We start from the raw sequence: 16963 nt of genomic DNA, 5'->3' as shown, positions 1-16963 counted from the left end.
TAAACCTTGACAAAGAATTGGAGAATGGACTGCACACAGTGGAATCTGAAGCAACAAACTAACTGTTGGAGGATCTTAGTGTGTCAAGCAGCATCTATGGGTGAGGTTGGAATTGTCAGGTCAAAATTAGCTCAAGGGGGATATGGCTAGTAAAAAGTGAGGGGGTGGGTATAAAGGCCACATCCGATTTGTGGACCAATCGGGTGGGGAAGTTAGCTAACAGGGGGATAAAGCCCAGGGTGGGTTTAGGAGATAGGTGATTGATAGATGGCAGCAGACAAAGTAGGAAGATGAAACTGGGAGGTGGGGGGAAGGGTAAAAGAGGATATGGCTGCTGGAGGGCGATGAGCACCAACCCAAAAGCTACCAGTGCTGGAATGTAATAATAGGAACAATTGGGGAGAGGGAAAGGCATTTGGAACTGAGACCAGATGGGAGAGGGGATGAAGAGCTGCTGAAATGCGTGGGTCGTGGATGGATGAAGCCAAGAAGGTGACAGGAATGAAAACTGGTTATGGAGGGACATCAAAACTGGTGAGAAGGACTGGAGGAATTTATTTATTATTTATTTTTATTTAGAGTACAGTGTGGAACAGGCTCTTCTAGCCCATCGAGCCACACTGCCCAGTAATCCACCTATTTAATTCTAGCCTAATCACAGGACAATTTACAGTGACCAGTTATCCTACTAACTGGTACATCTTCGGACTGTGGGAGGGAACTGGAGCACCTGGATGAAACCCAAGCACTCACAGCAAGAATGTAAAAACTGTCTTACCGAGGCCGCCAGAACTGAAATCTAAACTCTGACATCTCAAGTGTAATAGCATCACGAGAATCACTGTGCGATTGTGGCTCCCCAATTAAATTATTTCTAATCAGAGAATTGGATCTTTAATACCTTTGTTCACTGGTATTGTTGAATCTAATTTAGGAAATAAAGCATCCAATTTGTGAACCACAAAGTCCTGCAAAAAGCAATGATCTAAGTGTTATTGGATAACACAAATATTGGTTTGGTCCCCTAGTGAACTTATTTTTTTTAAAATTCGTCTTCCTGAGAGAGAAAGCAATCTTAGTTCAACACTTCATCTGATAAAGCATGTCCTCAGCAGTACAATATTTGTTCAAACTGCTGTGCAAATTTTCAGCCAAAATTAGGTTCAAGTCCTGAATTGGATTATAAACCAATTAGGATGTAATGAAGGATGAATGTAACCAAAGCCACAAATAATGATTTTAAACTGGAGAATGGAGGATTCCTAAAACAAAGCTTCAGTGAACTGTCAGCATTTATGACATTGCACACAGTATTTCCAAAATGTAAGATTTGTCCGTTTTATAAGTTTTTAGCTGATCATGATTGATGCAAAAGCAGGCTTGCTTATTTTATTCATATTGATGGTTTTTTTTTGTCTAAAAAAAAATTTTGCCATCGAAGGTGAACTCTTTTGAGAGTAACTTTCAGAATGCTTCAGCCATCAGGATTTTTTAAGATCATCCAGGATGGCAGTAAGCACCATAGAGTAATGTAATAGTGCCAATTAAACCAAGTTAAATGTAGCACATGTCAAACCACACTGCATTATGACTGTGCCCATTAACTGTACTACTATATTAATCCTGATTAATTCAAACCATGCCAGATTCACTAGGTAGTACCAAAACAAACTCTATTAACTCCCTCGTTACACAATTTTTAAGCCTATTAGATATATAAATACTTTATTGATCCTGAAGGAGTTACAGTGTCACAGTACACTACAAGTGCACAGATTAGCTTAAACAAATATTAGAAGAGAAGTAAGAATATAAAAATGTTACTTTAAACAGTGTATGGGGGGGTGGGGGAGTCATCACTTCCTCGGCTATGGTTGACTCATTATAGAGCCTAATAGCTGAGGCTAAGAATAGCCTTGTATAGTGCTCTTTGGAGCAGTGCAGCCGTCTTAAAAGTGCTCCTCTGCTCAGCCAAGGTGGCATGCAGAGGATGAAAAATATTGTCCAGATTTGCCAGGATTTTCCATAGGATCCTCTGTTCTACCACAGCCGCCCGTATGTCCAATGTGACTCCTGTAACAGAACCAGCCTTTGTAATCAGTTTATTGAGCCTGTTGCCATCACCTGTGTTGATGCCATTGTTCTAGCACACCACCGGATAGAAGATTGTACTGGCGACAACAGACTGGTTGAACACGTGAAGGAGATGCCTGCATACTGCGAAGGACCTCAGTTTCCTCAGGAAATAGAGGTGACTCTGGCCTTTCTCGTATATAGCCTATGTGTTGAGGCTCCACTCAAATCTGTCATCCAGGTGCACCCCTGGGTACTTGTTTGTCCTCACCACATCCTCACCATCAGTATTAACAGGGAGCAGTGCAGGCTTAGTCTTCCTAAAGTCAATCACCATCTCCTTTGTCTTACTAATGTTACTCTGAATAGACCTACCTGTTTTAAATGAAATTGGCTAGGGCTTGATGTGACAAGGTTGGAGTCCTCGTGCAGTTGTTGGTCTCTGGAGTTATTGCAATCAATAATCTCACAAGATAACTTTAATATATTTTTCGCAAACTTTTTAGACATTGCTTTGATTTTATTGTTAAAGTTGACGCCGTTTCCATTGTGTCCTTGTTTGAAACTTTCACTTTTTGCTGGTTCTTATAATCAACTTGGCCACCTGTTCTGCAGTTATCAAATTTAGACTTGCGTAATATCGTCTTTGGGGAAACAGTATCTCAAAACAGTCTGTCTCAGTATTAAGAATAATGGAGGGGGTCACAGCACTCTAAAATTTTCTTGGGTGAAAAATTATTCCAGCTACGTTCCTGCACAGACACTAACCAGGTGTCAGCCTGACCCCACTTCACATTGTTACTTGAGCTTGATGCTGGCCAAGTCACTTTTGTTTTTATAGCTTCCGCTTGTCTCTTTCTCTCTCTCCTCCCCCCCCCCCCCCCGACTGACTACACCACCATGAAAATGAGCTCTTCCCCCAACTTGTCCATGCCAACCAATGGTGCCTACCAAGATTGCCCTGTTTGGCACATATCCCTCTAAGTAAGCGGTCCTAGACCTTTTTTTTTTATATACCTTTGACTCCTACCATTAACTGAGTGGTCTGTGGCCCACAGGTTGGGAACCCCTGTTCTAAACCCTTACTATCCATGCATTTATACAAATGTCTTTTGAATGATGTTCCAGTTGCCTCACTCATATTTGCTGGCACCAACTTTGTTGCTTTGGATAGAAATAGTGACTTTATACCATATCATTATCAGATATAATCAGAGGGATGCCAAAAGAATAAAAGAGAGATTAGAGTGGATATCGGACTGCTGGAGAGGTAGTAATGTGGGACAAAAATGGCAGATGAACATAACTATTTTGTGTCAGTCTTCACTGTGGAAGACAGCAACAACATGCCAGAAATTCAGGAGTGTCAGGGGACAATAGGAAACGTAGTCACTATTACTAAGGAGAAGGTGCTTAGGAAGCTGAAAGGTCTGGAGAGTCCATGTCATCTGAACTAGATGGATTTACACCCCAAGGTTCTGAAAGCGGTAGCTGAAGGATTGTGAAGGCTTCTTTGTAGTGATCTTTCAAGAATTGCTAAGTTCTAAAATGGTTCCAGAGGACTGGAAAATCACAGATGATACTCCTCTCTTTAAGAAGAGAGTGAGACAAAAGAAAGGAAATTATAGGTCTGTTAGCCTGATTTCAATGGTTGGCAAGATATTAGATTCCATTATTAAGGATGAGGTTTGGGATAATTGGAGGCACATGATAAAATAGGCCAAAGTCAGCATGGTTTCCTTAATGGGAAGTCTTGCTTGCCAAATCTGTTGAAACGATTTGAGGAAATGGAAGAAATAGATGTTGTTTATTTGGTTTTTCAGAAGACCTTTGAAAAGTGCTGCATGTGATGCTGCTAAGCAAGATAAGGGCCCATGGTATTGCAGGAAAATTAATATGGACAGAAGATTGGCTGATTGGCAGAAGGCAATGAGTGGGAATAAAGGGGCATTCATCAATGTTATGCAGACTGTTAACCTAACATAGCCTATTTTTGGGTATAATTCAAAATTTCTCAAATTTTCTCTATACAAGTTCTCCAATTTGTATTACTGGTCAGAACACTGTGTTTAATCATTATTTGTATTATTCTCTACTTCTCTTTGTTTGGAAGCTTGTCTTTAGATAGAGCTGTCTGCCAGATACGTTATACCTACACTTCTGAAGCATCTAGTCTTTAGCCCTGTTTACCACAGTATTTCACTAGCTGCTTATCTGCTCAAACTTTACAACAGCATCCATCCAACAGAATAAAATCCTAAGCATCAGAATGTTCAAAACACTTGTCAAGTTGACCAGACACAGCATTGAAACAACTGAATTTTGGTTCAAAACTAGAGACGAGGAAAAACTAACTTTAAGAGGTGGGTTGGGGGGGTGGGGGCAGGGGCGAATATGCATACCTGTGATGGAAACTAGACTGCAGTCACCAAGGTTACAATCACTTTAAAAGCTGGCAGTGAGGATAGAAAGGAAAATATGAAATTGAAATGAGGGAACAGGAACTTAAATAGAAATAAAATGGTGTGGGATGAGGATACTGTATTGAGTCCTAAGGATTGTAATGTATCCAGGTGAAGAATGAGGTGCTGTCCCTCAACTTAAGTTTGGGATAATAAGGAAATGCAGAGAATAAAAGTGAGTGTAGGGAGAAATGAAAATGACAGCAGACTAGGACTGAATGGAGGTGTTCTACAAAGCTCTTACCCAGTTGATGTTTGAGTTTCCCAAGTAGACCATATTCTGAATTCTGAATGCAGCACACTAAAATGGAAGTGAATTGCTCCCTTCAGTTGAAAAACTGTATAGTAGAAGTTGCTGCATCTCATGCAGTAATGTGAGAAATTGCTACAAGGTGTGATGGATGGAGGAGTAGTGGTGGAGGGAACCAACCATTTAGACTGTGCAAGGGAAAGGTGGTGAAATCCCCCTGGGAAAAAAAGTGGAAATTATGGAGGAAGGCTAATAGTCTTGCTAAGTTTCTCCACAAAATTTTGCAAATGCTGTATGTTTATATTACCACTCCCCTTTAAAGTGCTGCTGCAGGTCTGAAATTCTAATGTAGACAGCAAGTTCCTACTGGGACATTTCTTCCTTAGTCAGGAATTTACTGAGAAAATTATACTGAAGCAGACTTGGATTTTTCAGCGTTATCAGCTTTGCAGTAATGTGGGTATGAAACCTGCTGCAGCAGCGTACTTCTGCTCAGACAAGAAAATCATACTTGACTGCACCAAAAGACACAGCAAAACCGAGCTGCTTAACGGAACAAACTATGTAGCCGCAGGGAATGTGAATGGAAAGGCCTTCACACGAGCCCATAAATTGAACATGACCTTCACTGTTTCTCCCACACTCCTCCCTGACCTGGAACCAAGTGTTAAATGATTTCAGGATCTCAAAACAAAATGTAGCTCATTGCCTTGTAGCTTTTAAAACATTCTTGGATTGTTAAATAGGGCAGTAGGTTCATGTAGATGAAAGGTTACAAAAGAACGTGCGCACCTTAATTGCCTTTCAGAGTTGCTTAGCTTGTAATTAATATGATCTACAGTACTGTGCAGAATTCTTAGTCACGCTAGATTTGTTATACAAATTGTTTTAGTTTTCCAGATGTTCATTTTCCAAAAAATAAATGTTGGAAAAATGCTTGTATTTCATTAGAAAAAGCATCATTAAATAATAGACCACATTACAAATAAAAAAACGGTGATTATTTTTGTAGGTATATAGCCCAATGCATGATTAAACAAAGGTAATAAAGAGGATGCTAATGATCAATGACATAATGAGTTGACAGGAACACAAATGGGTGTAGAAGGAATCATACTAGGTGAAGGGCAACCAAACTAAAAGGTAAGGTTGGCAGATGTGACAATTTAATCTTCAAACCATTAATTCTTACACCATAGCAAGATGTGCATTAGCAGACTCACGTACTGGTCATCCTGCATCAGCAAGGTCTTTCCCAAGTAGACATTTCACAGCAGACAGGAGCTTCAAGATGTGGTGTCCAAGCTCCTCTGAAGAAATGGGCAAGATTGAGGACCAGAAGTGCAGTGGTCAGCCATGGAATCTGAGTGCAGCAGACAAGAAATACATCAAACTGATGTTCCATCTAAATCATATCCAGCACTGCTATCAGCTCTGAACTCGTAGAAACCAATGGAACCCAGGTACACCCCTCTACAGTTGAAAAGTCTTGTCAGAAGTGGTCTTCATGGAAGAGTGACTGCCAAAAAGCCATTCCTCTGAAGTGGAAACAAAGCCAAGAGGCTCACCTATGCACAAAAACACAAGGAATCGGATGTTGAACAATGGCAAGAGTTCCAGCCTGACAAGTAAAAATTTGAAAGTTTTGGCTCAAGCAGGAGGCAGTTTGTCTTTAGAAGAGTTGGAGGATGTTATATGAATGAGTGTCTCAGCTAACAGTGAAGCACGGTGGAGGTTCCCTGCAGGTTTAGAGCTGCATTTTTGCAAGCAGGGTTGGTGATCTGGTCACAATTAATGGAATCCTCAATTCTGAGAAGTACAAACAGATTCTCATCCCTCACACAATACCACCAGGGAGGCTTCTGAGCAGTTGCAATTTCATTATGCAGCAGGATAGAGACCCCAAATGCACAACCAAGGTCATAAAGAACTATCTTGAAGGAAAAGAAGAAAAAGGGGTTCTGCAATAGACTGGCCTCCACAGAGCTCTGAACTCAACATCAGGGCTGTCTGGGATTACCTGGAGAGACAGAAGCGAGCAAGCAAGCAAGGAGCCGAATCTGCAGAAGAACTGTGGCAAAATCTCCATGATGGGTAGAACAACCTACCAACTGTTTTTCTTATAAAACCGCATGACAGTTGATGTTTTAAATGCAAAGGGTGGCACACCAGATATTGATATGACTCTTCTTACTGTTTACTGCTCCTTGTAACAATTATTGATGTTTAGAAACTTTTCACTTCATTATTTTTAAAAGCATCTTTGCTTTACAGAATATTTTAAACATGTGCCAAGACGTTTGCACAGTACTGTAAACTGGATGGAACCTTGAGCACTGTGCTGGGATTTCAGAAGGATTTGAAAAGAAAAGGGCATGAAAAGGCACTTGGGAAAATTCCTGTCTTAGCTCCATTCCTCCCCCTGCTGTCTTCTCCTATCATTTTGGATCTCCCCCTCCCCCTCCTACTTTCAAATCTCTTACTATCTCTTCTTTCAGTTAGCCCTGAGGAAGGGTCACGGCCTGAAACGTCGACTGTCCTGCTGCATTCACCAGCATTTTTTGTGTGTTTCTGGAATTTTAATATGTTGTTGAAGAAATCTTTGGATTCTAATCTAGCATATTGGTAGCATATCGTTTTAACGCAGTGCTTTACAGCACCAGCTGTGAGATCGGGGTTTGATTTCCTCCGTTGTCTGTAAGGAGTTTGTAAGCTCTCCCTGTGGCCATGTGGGTTTCCTCCAGGTGTTCCAGTTTCCCCCCCCTCAGTCTGAAGCTGTACAGTTAGGGTTAGTGAGCTTAGGAATGTTGGGACACTTGCGCACTACCCAGCACTATCTTTGCTAATTTGATTTTATCTACTTTGATTTGATTTACATCTATTTTCTTCAATTTTCTTGACCCAGTGACCCTTCACCATTCCAAGTTTGGCGGCACAGTAGCACAGCTATTAATGCAGTTGCTTCTCAGCTCCCGTAACCCAGGTTCAGTCCTGACCACCTGCTCTGCCGAGGTTTGTAGGTTCTCCACACGAGTTTGAAATTTCGTCAGGGTCTCCACTTTCCACTGTGGTTACAAAAATATATGGGTTAATAAGTTATTTGACCACAGTATAAGGCACTCATGTAGGTGTATGGTAGAAACAACAAGTTGATGGAGATATGCAAGCTTAGGTATAATTCATCTGTAGGTTTTATCCTTACTTTCCTAAGTACGTGTGTGTTATATATACTAATGTGCTTTACACTCTGGTCCGGAGAAACATGGTTTCGATTGACGATATACATGTATATAGTTAAATGACAATAAACTTGATATGGGGAAAAGTAAATGAGATTGACTTTAAGTCAATCTGCTTATTTAAGGAAGAATAATCCAGTGACCCTTTCCTGCATCACCATCCTTGGGTTAGGCCTATAATCTGCAATGGTTTTAAATAATTAGAAATGATCTCAATGACATAAGATTGACTTTAATGGGTGGTTGCTATCATCATCTTTTCCTTTGTGTGGTATCCTTCTGTGGAAGGCCAAAGAATAGATCAAATTGCTGAACAATAGAGTTGGTTTTAGAGGCTCAACGGCCCATTGCTCCAATTTCTTCAGGGTTCTGCCACTGATTTCACATCAAATCAGCTGTGGATAGTAATTTTGCACTCATCTTTTGTGCCATTTTCTCCATAGTAGTGCTCCTTTTCTGTCTTAAAGGTTCCTTTTCTCATGTGCATCCTTGTGATACCCATTGACGGCCTTTATCTTTCCTTTTAATTTGTGGGTTTAAATATTCTTTGATCAGGGATTCAGTATAAATTGTTACTAAATGGTAGTTTAGATTTCTTATTCACATGTTTTTTTTTATTTTATTGGTGTTTTCTGTAACCAGTAGATGGTGCACCACATCATCTATAACCATTATCTTGAATACTCGGATTCATTTCATTTATCACATGTAATTTGAAGCAGACAATGAAATGTGTTGTTTGCATTAATAGCCAAAACCACCCAAGGATGTTCAGAAATTTAAAAAACTGAAAATTTAAGAGTTGCAGAAAGTAATTTATTCTACAAAAGCAGTATTTATGCAATCAGAATCTGTACATATTTTCATATTACTTTTTCATCCAAATTTTCAATTTTTGGGAGGATACCAAAACTGTGTTATCTGAACATTGCATTGGAAATTAGCATAGTAGGTCTGAAAAACTGCCTTTAAGTTTGAAGTTCAGGACAATTGCTGTCCATCCGAACCATTTAATCACAACCGTTGCTTTTGTCTCTCTGTGTCTCTGTGTTTGTGTGCATGCGCACGTCTGTCTTCCTTGCCTTTCCGAGGTTTGTGGGTGGGTTAGTGCTTTAACAAAATTAAAATCAAATTAAACTGAAAAATAGCTTTTATACATTTTTATGGTAGGAATGTTTTAGTTATTTATACAGTAGTTACTTTTGTATAAATTCTTAATGCTTAATTGCTTGTTCATTGGCATACCAATGTAATTGCCCTAAGCATGGTTCTGAGATGTCTTAAGTTTATTTACATATTGTGGGGAAAACTTTTAAGTTGTTATGTTTAAAGAGACATTTGGATAGATACTTAAATATGAGGGGTATAGAAACGTACAGTCCTAATGCAGACAAATGAGATTACTGTAGATAGGTATCATAGTCTGCGTGGGCAAGTTGTGTCCAAAACATCTGTTTCTGTGCTGTTTGATTCTTCTGTGATTTTGTTCATCAGATTTGTGTCATCAGTCAAAATCAAGTTTAATATCACTGGCATACTTTGTGAAATTTGTTGTTTTGTGGCAGCAATACATTGCAATGCATAATAAAATATAAATTACAATAAGTACAGTGGATTTTGGGTAATTGGGCCCTTGGTTAATCAGGGCAGCTGTTTATTTGGGCCAGCTCTTAAAGAACAAAAACTAAATTGAGAAAATAGCTGTGGTTCCCTTTGTTTATTTGGCACAGTATGCTGTTTAATTGGGGCAGGAGACTGTTGCTAACATGTACAAGTCGAGTACACTTGCATAGCCGTTAGACACTACACTACTTACTACGAACACTTTTTAAAATAGCGCCAGTTGCATGTGTTTGTGTTCAAAAAGCAGTTATTTTTATCATTGATTGTTTGTGAGAAACAAGCAGCAAGACAATTCGGAACTGTTATGCTCACCATGGTTTCAAGCATTCAGGCCTGGAGATGCCAGAAACAGCTGGGAGTGAAAATTAAGCAATTTCACTAATTCATGTTATAAATTACAAAGAATTAGAAGGTTTTGACAATCGTCCTGAATGCTACAATGAAAATGAAGATTTGGAAGGTGCAATCATCTAAAGCATTGTATGAAGAAAGGCCATTGTCTGCACTAGGTGTCTCTGTTGATTTTGTTCATTTACAAAGAAAGGCGCCTGTGTATACTGGATTAATTCACCTGTCAATAACTGGGAACTAATGCAATTTTATAGTACTGTAGAAGTATTGTTAGTGTTCTAATTTGTTCTGTATTTCATTTAAATACATTAATTGTTACTCAGTTAAATGGTAGTTTGTCTTTTTTTTTATACCCTATTTCCATGAAACCAACTAATTGGGGCAGCCACTTAATTGAACCATGTGTGTACACATTCATGGGTTCATTGTCCATTCAGAAATCTGGCGGAGAGGAAGAAGCTCCTCGTGAAATGTTCTGTGTGTGCCCTGTAACACCACCTTGATGGTAGTGTTACGTACCCCGTAACTGGGTTGCCAAACCAGCAGAAATGGATCACACAGTTGGAGTCTGGGTTACTAGAACTAAGAAAGTTTTATTAAAGGAACAAGCAACACAGTAATCGAAAGGATAATAAATGCAACAGTTTAGCAATGATAAACACACATGTGCACAGAATTAAGATAACAGCATCAATCAAGCTCTATCGTTGTCTAGGGGTAAATGACCAATTTCAAAGTGACACAAAGTTCAGTCCAATTTAGTTCAGTTTGCAGTAATCGTTGCCATGGCGATGGACAACGTGGGGGGAGGGAGGGAGAGAACGAGAACAACTGATCATTCAGAACGACTTCCACTCACAGACCGGCGATATTTCTCACAAGCAGCTTTCGGGCAGGTCCTTTGTGATGTCACTTGAGGTCACCGACTGTGACCCCTCCTCCAGATGCGGTCGATCCTCTGCAGTGAACCCGGCACCCAAGCGAGGGTGGACACACACCGGGTTCCCGCTGATGGTACCTTTCCACCCTGTGCATTTATGGTCCGGTACTTCCCACCGACTCGTGAGAGGCGCACCGCTTCCAGGGTCTCGTTACCTCGGGTGTCGTGTGTGTCCTGCCTTAGCGAACCGGTCCCTTTTTATCCCCCTGCTGGGGTATCGCCTGTCCATCACTTCAAACAGTTCAGGGTTCAAAGGGGGGAGCCGCTCTAGACAGCTCTCTCTCCCGTCCCTTCATTATACATCTTCAGATCGCCTGTCCATCACTTCAAACAGTTCAGGGTTCAAAGGGGGAGCCGCTCTAAACAATACCCAGACTGATGGCTCCTTCATTAACATGTCCAAAATGCTGCTTCATTGTTCCTTATCTCTCCCTCCCCTGAGGACAGGTGGCAGACCAACTGCTGATGCCTCTGGTGCTAGCCCAGGCCAGCAAACATCTTAATTTATGTGTATTCTCATCACAGTAGTGATGAGAAGAGGGTGATGCGGATCCTTAATGATTGCCACATTTTTTTTGAGGCATCGCTTTTTAAAGGTGTCGTGGATGCTGGGGAGACCAGTGCCCAGGATGGAGCTGGCTGAGTTTCCAACATTCTGCAGTTTTTTCCGATCCTGTGCAGTGACCCCTCCATACGTACCAGTTCTACTTGCACATCAGACAGTGCTTTAGTGTTAAGGATGGTCCTACATTTCTAACAAATCATTTTTTTTCTTGCCAATTAAAAAGTTTCTGGTAATTTATAACAAAAATTGATTCCTCAGTTAGACAAGGTTTAGCCAAATACATATATGCCCAAATGAGAGCCTTTAATTACATTCTCATACTTTAATACATGAAGTACCATTTGTTTTTAAACTGGAGTTGATTCTGATAGCAATTCTATAGAGTTTAATTGTAACTGAGTAAATATTTTGTGGCATGTTGATCTTCAGAATCACTATATGCAAATTTCATGAATTCCAAGAAGTTGAAACAAACTAAAGTTTCTACTCTTAGACCAAAAAAATCCCCAAATAAAATGAATTTAAACTAGTCTAGTTTCATGCATGTGATTTGATGCTGAGTATCCTTCTCAGAGTTCTATAAACATGGTTCCAATTACATGTTACTAACTTTGCATTTTATCGTGATATTTTCTTGTTTGGAGGTGACATACCTAGTTGAAAGTCCACTACATATCATGGTTATTTGAAACCCAGTTGAACTTGTTACTGAATATCCATGAAATATTTAATTGAAGATGCAGTGCTAATAAAGAATTGTAGTATCCTGCTCACTTCATTTTAAATTTTAATTACATTTTTTTTGGGGGGTGGGGAACATAATGGAATGTAGAGCTGACTTTTGACTATACAAGTTCTTCCAATTTTACTGAACAGTTTGCAAGTCAGGAACAAAAAATCCATAAATAACGTTCTGACATAGCAGAAGATGCTTGCAGCCTCACACCAGATGGCAAATGCATCATATGTAAGGGCCGTATTTGTAAAATGGGGAGGATCTTGGGTCTAATAATTTTCAACCACTTTATTAAGACACCATTATATAATCAAAATTTGGGATGTCCATGGCTGCCTCTACTGACGTGACGAGGACAAACTCAGTTTGGAGAGCATCACCTTTATTCTGTCTGTGTAGCCTCTACATGCAATGGCATCAATGTTGATTTTACCAAATTCTGGTAATTTTTCTCCCCCCCCCCCCCAGCCCCAATTCCTCGTTCTGGTTACTCTCTTGTCTCTTCTTCCTTGCATCCTTTACTTCCCAGTGGTTCACTATCTTTTTCCATTGCCTATTATCTTATTAGATTCCTCCTCCTTCAGTCCTTTACCTCTTCCATTTATCCCTTACCTCTTCCATTTATCCCTTACCAACTTGTTTCACCTTCCCCCACGCTCCCACCCTCTCACCTTACCTGGTCTTACCTATCACCTGCCAGCTTGTGCTTCGTCCCTTCCGCCGACTCTTCTATTTCTGGCTTTACCCCTTTGCTTCTAATCCAGATGAAGTGTTTCTCCTTGAAGCACTGCTTATTCCCTTCCATAGATGCTGCCTGGTTTGTTGAGTTCCTCCAGTATTTTGTGTTTGTTTCTCTAGATTTCCAGCATCTGCAGAATCTCTTGTGTTTGGGATGTTTGCAGTCTATTCTTGATATGACAGGGTCTAGAAGACTTGTTTACATTGGTGTGAATGTGACTTGCTTCAGATTACACATCTACAAAACAGAGCCTAACCAACCCTTTCCTCATTGATTTGCATTATCATTGCTTAATCACCCTTAAGATGGTCGGGGGTAGGAAGGAGTATTGGGGTTTGGGTAGGTGGTGGAACGTACTGAATGAATTTGAGGGCTAGTTGGTAGATGGTTTCAGTCTACCAGAAGTTTAACTGGAACCACAAAAGTAGCTTCAAGAGACGGTCAGTGGATGAACATCCTGTAGCCAAGTGATTCATTTTTCTAACTGTTTGAAGCAAGGGCCAGAAAATGCTTGCTGCACTTTTGTCTGTCTATGGCAACATGGCACTGTTTTCATTGCACAGATTGCAGCATTTCAAGAAAGTGGTTTTTTTTAGGTGCCATGACCCCACTAACAATGAATGTAGGGGAAAAACAACTGCCCTGGGCAATAATGTCCACCTGTTTTTGAATAAAAGAAAGATGTTGGTGGTAGTTTTATTGTCACTATGCTTAATTTTTGATGCTGATCTTGGTATAAATTCACACCTAAGTTTATAATTTAATTAATTGTTTTACCTATAATTGTCTTGTTACGGCCAGTAGGGAACTAGAGGTCTATAGTTTGTGGTTTGGGTCCATGTATCAATATACTGTTGTCCAAGCTTCAAATTGCTTGGTGTCCACATTTCCGAGGATCTCACCTGGTCCCTGAACTCCCCCATCCTGATCAAAAAGGCGCAACAGCACCTTTATTTCCTGCGGAGCGTGAAGAAAGCTCACCTCTGCCCCAGGATACTGACGGACTTTTACCGCTGTACCATTGAGAGCATACTCACCAACTGCATCTCAGTGTGGTATGGCAATTGTTCCGTATCAGACCGCAAAGTACTCCAGGGTGTGGTGAAAACTGCCCAGCGGATTATCGGCACCCAATTGCCCACCACTGAGAACGTCTACCATAAATTCTGCCTGGGCAGGGCATAAAGCATTATCAGGGATGCATCTCACCCTAACCATGGACTTTTTACTCTCCTCCCATCCGGTAGGCGCTACAGGAGCCTCTGCTCCCACAGCAGCAGGCACAGGAAGAGCTTCTTCCCTGAGGCTGTGACACTGCTGAACCTCTCATCACAGCGCTAAGCAGTATTGCATCCGTATTATACTGTCTCAGTACTTTTATATTTCTGTGCCGTAGCAATTTTTTTATTCGCAGTTATTTTGTAAATAACACTATTCTTTGCATTTCTGGTCAGATGCTAAGTGCATTTCATTGGCGTTGTATCTGTACTTGGCATAATGACAATGAAGTTGATTTGAATCTAATCTAATCAATACAACCATTGGCCATCAATATTTGTACTAAGATTGGTGGTCAAAATGACTTAAAATAAAGTGCCTAGATAGCACATTGCTGTGCTATCAAGAGCACAAAGACAATGAAGATTTAAGATACTCCCTGTACAGAAGTATGTCTTTAAAGCTTTAAATACAAGGATCTTGAGACAAAAAATGGAAGCATAACTGGTAAAATGGTAGCTATTGAGCCAATGCATTCTAGATGATGTAATCACAAAATCGAATGTGGATCTGTTTGATAGCTAAAACAAATGGGCTTCTGAAAAAGTTGCTGAAGAAGTGTTTGAAGCATTAAGAATTAGGTTGCACCAGATAGAAACATGTAGGCAATGTCTGGAAAATGTAGTGCAGTGAGAAAGTGGACTGGAGCAAGCCCATGGCTGATTTATGTAAGAATGGAGAATATGCAGCACAGTTTGTTGGAATACCTTTAACATTTTCACATACATTTGCAATGAGACAGGATTTAATGTGTCCCACTTGATCAGACCTATACAATAATGGAAAGTGGAGTGCGCATTTTACATTGTGATGCACTAAGTGGGCGTGGAAAACATGAAGTCTGAATATGCAAACTAAAAACAATTAGGAAATGTGAATTTTACAACTTGTAATGAAAATGCTTGGATGGTACCAGAAGGTTTGGGAAATTGACAGCATTTTTTCTACATCAGAATAAGAACAGAATAAAAACTTTGATTCTTGATCTTAGCATGATGTCCAGATTGTGCAGAAATTCACACCACGTCCGATAGCCAACGCTTTCACCCAAGTGTCACTTCCTAAGTTTTGCTGAGAAAGTTTTGTTTTTGATGATACTCAGCTGCATCGGTAATTTGATGACAAATAAAGCAGCGGTATCAGAATTATTGTATGAACCAGTGAGCTACACCTGTACCTCAAACCTGGTTTGCATGCTACAAATTTGTTACTAACATAACATATAATTAGAACTGCAGCTTTAAAAAAGCATATTCCTTGTTAAGGCTTCTGTTTTGTCACATTGTTTAGATGTTTCAAATGATCGACATAGGACTGGGAACTCTGTTTTTCTGCTCAAGGATGTGATTCATGGTATTGAGCTGAGTTAGAACAATATAGCACAGGAACAAGTCCTTCAGCCTGTCATGTCTGGACTGACTATGCCATTGATTTAAACTAACATGATCTGTATACCTCTATTACCCTTTCTGGTCTTTTGCCTGTTGAAATGCTGCTTAACTGTTGCTCGTGTATTGGCTTCTACCACCTTCACAGGCAATACATGATAGGCACCTAGCACTTGGAGTGTGGGGTGTATGTGTGTATATTTGCTTCAAACGCCCCCCCCCCCCCCCCCACCTTAATGCTATGCTTTCTAGTATGACATTTTTACCCTGGGAAAAGGTTATCTACCCTTTTCTATATAGACTTCAGTGAGGCCTTCGAAAGTGTTGTGGTGTATTAGGTCATATGGGATTTGGGGAGGGCTAGTGAGGTGGATTCAGAATTGACTCAATTGCATACTCTATCGGATCACCCCTCAGCCTCTTTACCAGAGAAAACGATTCAAGTTTGTCCAGCCTCTCTTTACAGTTACTGCATTCCAATCTAGGCAATATTCTAGTGAGCTACTTCTGTACCCTTTCCAAAGCCTCCATGTCCTTCCTGGTGTGTGCCAAGTAGGGCTGCACACTACTGCAAATGTGGCCTAAATGAAGTTTTATATAGCAGCAACATGACTTTCTAATTTTTAAACTCAGTGGCCCGGCCATTGATGGCAAGCATGCTATATGTTTCCTTTAACACACTACCACCTGGTGTAGCCGCTCTCAGGAAGCTATGGACCTGTATCCCAAGATCCCTCTGTGCGTTATGCTTCTAAGGGTCCTACTGTTTTACTCGACTTTTCATTTGCATTTGCCTACCTAAAATGCATCAGCTCACTTGTTGGGTTAAATTTCATCTGCATTTCTCTGTCCCTATATCCAACTGATCTTTGTCCTGCTCTATGCTTTGACCAGCTGGCTATCCACAACTTCATGTCATCCAACTTGCTAATCAGCCCATCTGAACTTTCATCCAACTCGTTAATTTATACTACAAACGTGTTAACTCGTGCCTTCAGCTTTTCTAAAGCTGCTCTTACATTACAGTATTGTATCATGTATACTTTTGATGGTCCATGCATCTCCATATCTGTATACTGCAAGCTGGCAAAAGGATACTCAAGAAAAAAAAGTCAATCTCTCTCCTTAATATGTGCTGATAGTGAAGTAGATTATTTATCCAAAAAAATAGAACACCAAAGTTCATTGTTCAGTAGAATAAACATTGGATGATCCATTGCATTGGAATGCCATTCAAGGGGTGACTTAACTCAGAGCTGATGACCTGGAGTCCAAAATTCAGGCAGAGGGTCAGTTACCTGACCATGTGGATTACATAT

At 40.3% G+C, this 16963-nt stretch overlaps 1 protein-coding gene across 1 annotated transcript in view; it reads left to right on the top strand.

Moving 5' to 3' along the window:
* rcor1 (REST corepressor 1) overlaps positions 1-16963 on the top strand; it is a 107525-nt gene that overhangs the window by 49463 nt on the left and 41099 nt on the right. The gene's annotated exons all lie outside the window — the stretch shown is intronic.

This window comes from Mobula birostris, chromosome 1 (assembly GCF_030028105.1).
Source record: "Mobula birostris isolate sMobBir1 chromosome 1, sMobBir1.hap1, whole genome shotgun sequence".
NCBI lineage: Eukaryota > Metazoa > Chordata > Chondrichthyes > Myliobatiformes > Myliobatidae > Mobula > Mobula birostris.
Note: the sequence above shows the minus strand (reverse complement) of the source record. Positions and strands in the feature narration are given on the sequence as shown.